This window comes from Miscanthus floridulus, chromosome 14 (assembly GCF_019320115.1).
Source record: "Miscanthus floridulus cultivar M001 chromosome 14, ASM1932011v1, whole genome shotgun sequence".
Classification (NCBI taxonomy): domain Eukaryota; kingdom Viridiplantae; phylum Streptophyta; class Magnoliopsida; order Poales; family Poaceae; genus Miscanthus; species Miscanthus floridulus.
In genome coordinates, this window is record NC_089593.1 from 91,477,558 (window position 1) to 91,486,527 (window position 8,970).

The window sequence follows — 8,970 nt, forward strand, 5'->3', positions numbered from 1 at the left end:
TTATTACATATATTGTTGCATTAAGTTTAGGTGTTGGATGCAAACACTTGCTGCATTGGTTATCCGATCCTTGTCTAGATATTGTTACCATGAATCCTATGTAGCTCAGGCTCGTGTAGTGCTTAGCCCTGCTTAAACACGGTAGAAGTCAGGTGATTTCCTGTCACCTGCGAGATATAGGAAGATACATGTGGCACGGTTGGCTATATTTGCTATCATAGAAAAGAACCAGTCTTAAATTGAAATGAAGACTGGACGGAGGCTTGCCGGTTTGCATTGACTCCATCTGCATCGCTTAAGGACTGATTCTTGGAGCCTTTCCTGTTCATGTTGAACGCATGCCTCTCTCTTAGTTGGCTAGGTCTGGAGACCGACCGCGAAGCTGAGTAGCTCAACTCAGGCCGGGAGTTGATAAGTATAAAGTACGCCTCGGAAGGGAGCCGTAGGCGTGAGTCCAAGGGCAGGTGATTTAAAAGTCCTGATCGTCCTGGCAGAAGGGTAATCCCTAAGAGTGCTGGTGCTGATCGAACCCGCGAATTTGGTTCCTGAGTTGTCCCAAAGGTAACCCACGGCTACCCTTGCTAAGTATACCAGGGTGAGAGTTAGGAATACCCCCTCAGCTGAGTTGTAATTCGATTCGAGTCACCGTCTCTCCCGGTTAGTGAAAACTTGACGGGCTTATCTTCAATGTAGATACACTAAATAACATAATGGTTCGGAAATGATGATATAATGATGACAGCCTTATTATACCTGCTATGGTTAATATTGTTTGCTCCTAATAAGTGAGTGCTCTAGTACAGGTGCTAATCTAGCGGACAGGTAAATAATAATAAGCTTGATGCTAAGTTTAAATTGGTTACTATAATCATAAGCTCTTTTATGCAACTGTGTCAAGCTAGCCCACCTGAAAAGCCTTGCATGATCCTTGGTGTCTTTTATTTCTGGTTTTGACGGGTAAGTCTAGCTGAGTACCTTCTCGTACTCAGGGTTTATCTCCCACCTATTGCAGATGACCAGTTCTACTTTGGTTGCTGCAAGTTCTGCCTTCTCCCAGCTGGGGATGAAGACTAGACCGTTGGGCACGGTCTCTACTAGTTCTCGTACCTGATAATGCTTTTGTGGGACATGACTTAGACTTGGCAATGTAATTGAAAACTATGATGTTTTGTACCAAAACTATGTTGCTTCCACACACTCAAACTTGGTTTGTAATATTCTATTTCAACTCTGATGGATGTAATCTGAATGCTACTTATGAAATGTTGTAACGGATGATGTGTTGTGTTGAATCACTATGATCTTGGTTTGTATGTCGAGAGTTGGTTGAAATCCTTCGTGATTTCCGGACTACCGGGATTATGAGAGCTTAAGTACAGGAATTTGATCGCTTCGGTGATTGTTTTTGTACTTATGTTCTTATGATTTGGTCGGTTCTGTTACAGCTGGCATCAGAGCAAGATTTGACACTAAACATGTCATTTGTGTATTTAAAACAAAAGTATTTATGAAAATCCTAAATTAAATACTAAGTATTGCCAGTGGTCATATCCCTTATGCCCAAATAAGGACTTATTAAAGTACTAACTTTGGGGTTCCTGCTTGTTTCTGTTTTGTCGTCCATACGGCATGCTATTGTATGGATGCCATCCGCTTGGGTGGTAATGTATGGTTCAAAATACCTCTACGCTTTGGTAAGTGGGAGTTGTGAGAGCATGACCGTCCAACTGTCTGTCTAGGGGAGAGTAGTTGTGGTTGCTCGCATACTTACATGTTCAATCATGTATCTATGAGAGTACTTAAAAGTGGGTATCTCTGACGGGTAGCTGTGATACTAGAGTATATGCATCAGGGGATGCATGTATGAAAGTATTTAGTTTACTGCTTGTTTTCTATGCTTTTTGGGAAATTACTGGGCTAAAATGAAATTTTCTGTAGGTACACTAACAACGTATCATTGTAGATCGACTAGCTACCGTATATGAGAGAACGTATGTATACCACTGTATATTTCGCTAGCCTTTAAATTTTTCTAGGTTTGTGAGGACGTACGGATCGTTCATGCATCATGTTCAAGCATACATGGCAATTCTGCATTATTCCCTCCCTTAAAAATTTGATTGTCCCGACTAATTAAATTTCGTATCCCTTAAATGATTCTTCCCTTACGTTGCAACTTTTTGCTATAGATGGTGCGCATGAAACGCACTGCTCGCAAGTTCGCTGGAGGCAGGGCGCCTCATCACTGTTTAGCTCCTCGTGAGCCCCGTCCTGAGCCTACTGAGGCAAAAAGGCTGAGGGCAGAGCTGGCCCAGGTGACTGCTGAGAGGAATGCGGCTTAGCACCGTTTGGAGCAAGAAACACAGGAATAGGACCAAGAGACCATGAGGTTCAAAGGTTGACAGTTGCTCACCACAACTGTGAACATATGTTGATTCACGTGATGAACCAACGGAATGAAGCCTGGCACGAAGAGAATGTGTTGAGGGCACGACAGATGGAGCTAGAGCAGTAGTTGGCAGTTGCCAAGGAGTACAATGACAATCTCCATGAGGAGGTTCACCTGTTACACAATCAGCTTCACCCTCTCCTGCCCCCTGATGTTGAGAATGACAATGAGGATGAGATGGGTTCTGGTGTCATCATGGCTAAAGGTGATGATGACATGGAGGTCAATGGACCCGAGGATGTCCCACCTGATGAGGAGGAAGATGAGGAGTTAGAGCCTGCTAGTGATGAAGATGGAGGAGAGATCTTCGACACTGACTCTGAGGATGATGCGTAGTTTAGCTTACTACTTAGCTAATGCGCTAGAGCTAGTCTTTTGTTGATCCTCATGCATGAACGAGTAGCTTTGTATTAAGTTAATCATTGGGATGTAATATCGAACCCTATGTTACCCTTGATGTAAGTTTGGAACCACTATGGCTGGGATGTAACCTATCGAATGTATTATGCTCCACATATGTGAGCTTTTGATGAATTTCGCCTTTGCAGTCTATGGATCTCGTTGTTGGTTAAGTTCATCGCATTATGTGTCAATTGATGCGCTTGATGAGTTGTGTGATTGTGATGAATGATTGTGCCTCTATTGATTATATAAATGCATTATCTCCGATGGAATCAGTTTGGCATAATTATACAATTCATCTACAAAAGTTTTCACATCGTCAGTGCTCATTGGCTATACCTTTTATAGATGGCTTATAACCTTTGTCGCGGTCGTAGCATGGGAGATGAGGAACAACCACCTCCTCCACCGCCCACACCAGCTGAGCTAATGTAGACGGTCCTGGAAAGTCAGCGCATGCTAGCTGAGGCTATGCGCCAGATGGCTAACCGTGAGGATCGGCATGTCCGCTAAGGACCCGAGCCGAACCAGTACAGCAGCTTTAAGGACTTCATGGACACAAAGCCTCCTATCTTTCGTGAGGCAGAAGAACCCTTACAAGCGGATGAATGGTTGAGCACGATAGAGCAAAGGTTTGGATTGCTCCGTTTGACTGAAGGTATGAAGGCTTCGTATGCAGGACACCAGCTCCAAGGCCCTGTAGGCATCTGGTGGACCCATCATAGGACCACCTTCCCTGCTAACGTTGAGATCATTTGGAACCAGTTCCTGGCAGCCTTCAGGGGACACTTTATCCCTCCTGGTCTCATGGCCATTAAGCATACCGAGTTTATGAAGCTAACCCAAGGCAACAAGAGTCTTAATGAATACCTCCAGGCATTCAACAACCTGGCGAGGTATGCTCCCGAGTTCGTTGATACTGACACCAAGAGAATAGCTAGCTTCAAGAGGGGACTTTCCCCAAAGCTGATGAAGTCTATGGGCAACTGCAAGTGTGTCACCTTCAATGAGTTTATCAGTGACACCCTAACCCAGGAGAACAATGACAAGATTTATGCTGCTTCCAAGAACCATAAAAGAAACTTTGAGGCTAGTGCTTCTCAGTATAAGGCTCCAATGGTATCCAAGACCCAGTATCGTTCACCCAATGCTAATGTCCGGTACCGCCCACCTCAGAAAAAGAATCAAGCTAAAACTGGTTTCCGCAAGGGGTACACCATTTCCTTGTCAAAGAACACCTCTAGGCAGGGTAGCTCTAATGCCCCACCAGCAAACAGGCCATGCTAGAACTATAACCAGCCTGGTCATTGGGCAAATAAGTGTCCCTATCCTTCCAAGCAGAATGCTTAAGGAAACGTCCGTCAGGGGCGTGTTCACTACACTACAGTGGAGGAAATTTCTGCTGGTGAAGTGGTCACCGCTGGTAAGTTCCTTGTTAATGATCACCCTGCAGTTGTGCTCTTTGATTCGGGTGCTTCGCACTCCTTTATGAGTTCTACTTTTGCGTCTATGCATAAGATGAATGTGATTACAATTGTCAAGGGTGGTTATTGTATTAGTGCTGCTAGAAATAATATCCTGACTAACCAAGTAGTAAAAGATGTAAAGCTTGAGATTGGGGATCGAGAGTTCCTTACGGATCTTGTAGTTCTACCGGGGGTAGGAATTGATATAATCCTAGGAATGAAGTGGATGAGTGGGAATGGAGTGTTAATCGATACCTCAACCCGTGTGGTAATGTTGAGGGATCCTGTGGATAAGAAAGGTTTTCTAGTGCAGTTACCTCGTGATATCTCTATCCACAATACGACCAATGCTACCCTAGCCAAAGCCATTGAGGATCTACCGGTTATCTATGAGTTTCCAGATGTCTTCCCTGATGACTTGCCTAGATTACCTCCAGACCATGATGTAGAATTCAAGATAGAACTCATTCCGGGTATGGCTCCTATTTCTCGAAGGCCCTATAGAATGCTGCCCAATGAGTTGGCCGAGCTGAAGAGTCAGTTGAATGAGCTATTGAAGAAATGTTTGATCCGGCCTAGTTCTTCTCCTTGGGGTTGTCCAGCTATATTTGTAAAGAAGAAGGACGAGTCTCTACGCATGTGCGTGGATTATCGCCCCCTTAATGCTGTGACTATCAAGAACAAATACCCTCTTCCTCGCATCGATATTCTGTTTGATCAGCTCTCCAAAGCTAAGGTATTCTCCAAGATCGATTTGAGGTCTGGCTACCATCAAATCAAAATTCATCCTGAAGATATACCAAAGACAGCTTTCTCTACTCGTTATGGCTTGTTCGAATACCTCATCATGTCCTTTGGGTTGACAAATGCTCCGGCACACTTTATGTACTTGATGAATTCTGTATTCATGCCAGAATTGGACAAATTTGTCGTCGTGTTCATTGATGATATCCTAGTATATTCTTAGGATGTAGAAGAGCATGCTGAACATCTGAGAATTATTTTAACTCGATTGCATGACAACCAGCTTTATGCTAAGTTCAGCAAGTGTGAATTCTGGTTGAACAAGATACCTTTTCTAGGTCATGTGTTATCTGGTGATGGAATTTTGGTTGACCCTACTAAGGTGCAAGAAGTCCTTGAGTGGAAGGCACCTACTACGGTCACTGAAGTTCGAAGTTTCCTGGGTTTGGCTAGCTATTATCGTCGCTTTATCCTAGATTTCTCAAAAATCGCCAAGCCCATGACTCGACTACTGCAAAAGGATGAGAAGTTTGTGTGGACTCCGAAGTGTGAAGAGGCTTTCCACACTTTGTGGACCTTACTAACCTCTGCTCCTGTATTAGCACAACCTGACATCGAGAAGCCGTTTGATGTCTACTGTGACGCATGTGGCACCGGTTTGGGGTGTGTTCTTATGCAGGAGGGCCGAGTAATTGCTTATGCTTCACGCCAGCTTCGAAAGCATGAAGTCAACTATCCTACCCATGACTTAGAGCTAGCTGCGGTTGTTCATGCCCTGAAGATTTGGAGACATTACTTGCTGGGTAATGTGTGCAACATCTATACTAACCATAAAAGCCTCAAGTACATCTTTACTCAACCCGAGTTGAACATGCGTCAACGGCGATGGTTAGAATTGATCAAAGACTACAACCTTCAAGTGCACTACCATCCTAGTAAGGCAAATGTGGTTGCTGATGCCTTAAGCAGAAAGGCCCATTACAATTCCTTGGTTAGTGAAGACTTTCATCTAGCACACCTCCTTCATCCTGTAGTGCTCCACAACATCACTGTGGATTGCTCTCTTAGAAGTCGAATTATCAAACTCTAGAAGACTGATGTGGGTGTGTTTCACATCAAGCGGAAGATGAAAGAGAAAAAGACCAAGCACTTTAAGGTCGATGATAAGGGAATTCTCTGGTTTAATCATAGGCTTGTGGTACCCAAAGACAAAGAACTTAGAAATCAAATTATGGCTGAAGCCCATTCTTCTAAATTGTCCATCCATCCTGGTAGCAATAAAATGTATCAAGATCTCAAGCTATATTATTGGTGGACCAAGATAAAGAAAGAAATCGCAGCTTACGTGGCAAGGTGTGATAACTGTTGCAGAGTCAAGGCTATTCACATAAGGTCCGGATTATTACAGCCACTCTCTATTCCTGGCTGGAAGTGGGAAGAAATTAGCATGGATTTTATTGTTGGATTACCCACTACCAAAAAGGGTTGTGATTCCATCTGGGTTATCATAGATCGTCTAACTAAATTCGCTCACTTTATTCCGGTCAAGTCTACCTATCACCCTCACAATTATGCTGAGATTTATTTTCAACAAGTGGTACGTCTCCATGGTGTACCCAAATCCATTGTTTCTGATCGAGGACCGCAATTCACGGCTCACTTTTGGGAGTGCTTACATCAGAATCTTGGTACTCATCTAATCCGCAGTTCTGCCTATCATCCACAAATATCAGGGCAGACTATGTGTTAATCAAATTCTTGAAGACATGCTTAGAGCTTGTCTTATCTCTTGCAAAGGCTCTTGGGAGGACTAGTTACCTCTCGCTGAATTCTCTTATAACAACAATTATCAAGAGAGTATCAAAATGGCTCTTTTTGAAGCTTTTTATGGCCGCAAGTGTAGAACTCCTTTGAACTAGGTGGAACCCGGGGAAAGAAGATTCTATGGTATTGATTTTGTAAAAGAAGCCGAAGAGCAAGTCCAAACTATACAGAAGAATATGACTACCGCTCAGGCTCGACAAAAGAGCTATGCTGACAAGAGAAGAAAACCTATTGAGTTTGATGTAGGTGATCATGTTTATCTGAAGGTGTCCCCTATGAAAGGAGTCAAGCGCTTTGGAATTAAAAGAAAGCTTGAGCCTCGATATGTTGGACCTTACCGCATTATCGAGAAAAGTGGAAGAGTAGCATATAAACTTGATCTACCACGTGAGATGGGAGCTATATTCCCAATATTCCATGTGTTCCAGCTAAAGAAGTGTCTTCGTATTCCCGAGGAAAGAATAGCAACAAGGAAAGTCAACTTGAAATCTGATCTTTCTTATGAGGAAAAGCCCGTGCAAGTTCTGGATACTCAAGAAAGAGTGACTCGTACACGAGTGGTTAAGTTATACAAGATAGTTTGGAGTAATCATAGTGAACGGGATGCAACATGGGAGCGGGAAGATTATTTAAAAGAAAATCATCCAACTTTCTATACTAAATGGTACACTTTCCAAATCTCGGGACGAGATTTTTCTAAGGGGGGAGGGCTGTAACACCCTAGGTGTTTGGCTTCCACTAATTGCATTTCGTTTCATAAACATATGCATCAACTATGTCATCATGCCATTGTCCCTGAAACATACATATGAAACATTCGCATATTCTGTTTGTTTTGTACTTGATTGCTTGTGAATGGTAGTAGTGCAACATATGAATGCAACATGAGTTTCTTATACCATGAAACATGGCAGCATGGTAGTAATGTGACAAGTATAGAATGACAACAAAGTCATGCAACATGTGAAACATTGTATTGAAATATATGAATGAATTGCTTGTTTTAATTGCTGTATCACATGTGATCATTAGAAGTGGTATAACAATTTTGTAAAGTGGTTGATCATGGTCTATTACACCTTAACTACACTTAGGTTACTTGTTGGGACATTGTTCATGTAGATCAAAATGACCAAAATGCCCTCAAGTGAAGGTTTGACTAGAATTGACCCTTGGTGTGTCACTGTTTGACTGATTCAAAAGACCAGCTTAGAGACTTTGCATGGCTGTGCACTCTTTACCAAAGTTGTAGCTAATTTATCAAGGAACAAAAGTTGTTTTATGGCCAACTCATGAAAATGTGTGGAACATAGTCAAACATGGCCCACAAGTCAGAATTTCATGCTGATTTCATACTTAGAAATTTTCCTAAGTCTTTAAGTGTTTTGCAGTTTCATGTACCCAACTGTTTCACCTTGTATCTCCCTAACAGAGCCAAACCAACTCAAGCTCCAATAACAAGAGTTGTAGTTCACATATAGATGATCAACTTTGTTAACTATGGCATAGTCTAGATCGTCACGGATTAGGAGCTAATCACCGTCAAACCTACTCTGTCACTCATCGTCGATGAACCCTGAATCGCTGTTTTCAGAAAACGGTCAGTGACCGTCATGGCCGACCGGCTTAGGCAACGCTCGCCGCATGGCACACAGGCTCTACTGAGGGCTCCACGTCGTGTGTTCGCGCTCTAGAAGAGGGCCAGCTCCTGCCCGAACGTGCTCACCGCTCTATTTCCCCCTCACGCGCGCGCAGCACCAAGCCACCGCAGCCGTCTGCCATTGTCGACCGCGCATCGCCACCATCGTGCACGCTCGCCACCGCAAAAATAGGTTGCCTAGTCTGTCAGTAGCCTCGCCGTGGTCTCCTCTACCTTCTCCACCCCACCGCCGGTCCGATTGCACCGTGGTAAGGGCAAAATCATATCTTCGTCCCACCGCCGCCATGGCTGTTCTCGCTGGCGTTGTTGCTCCACGCGGACAACCACCACCGTGACCCTCCCATCCCCTCCTCTAGCTCGCACTAGGTCATAGGAGCACCACCGAAGCTCTTAGAGTCAACTGTTAGGGCAGTAGCGCCGTAGCC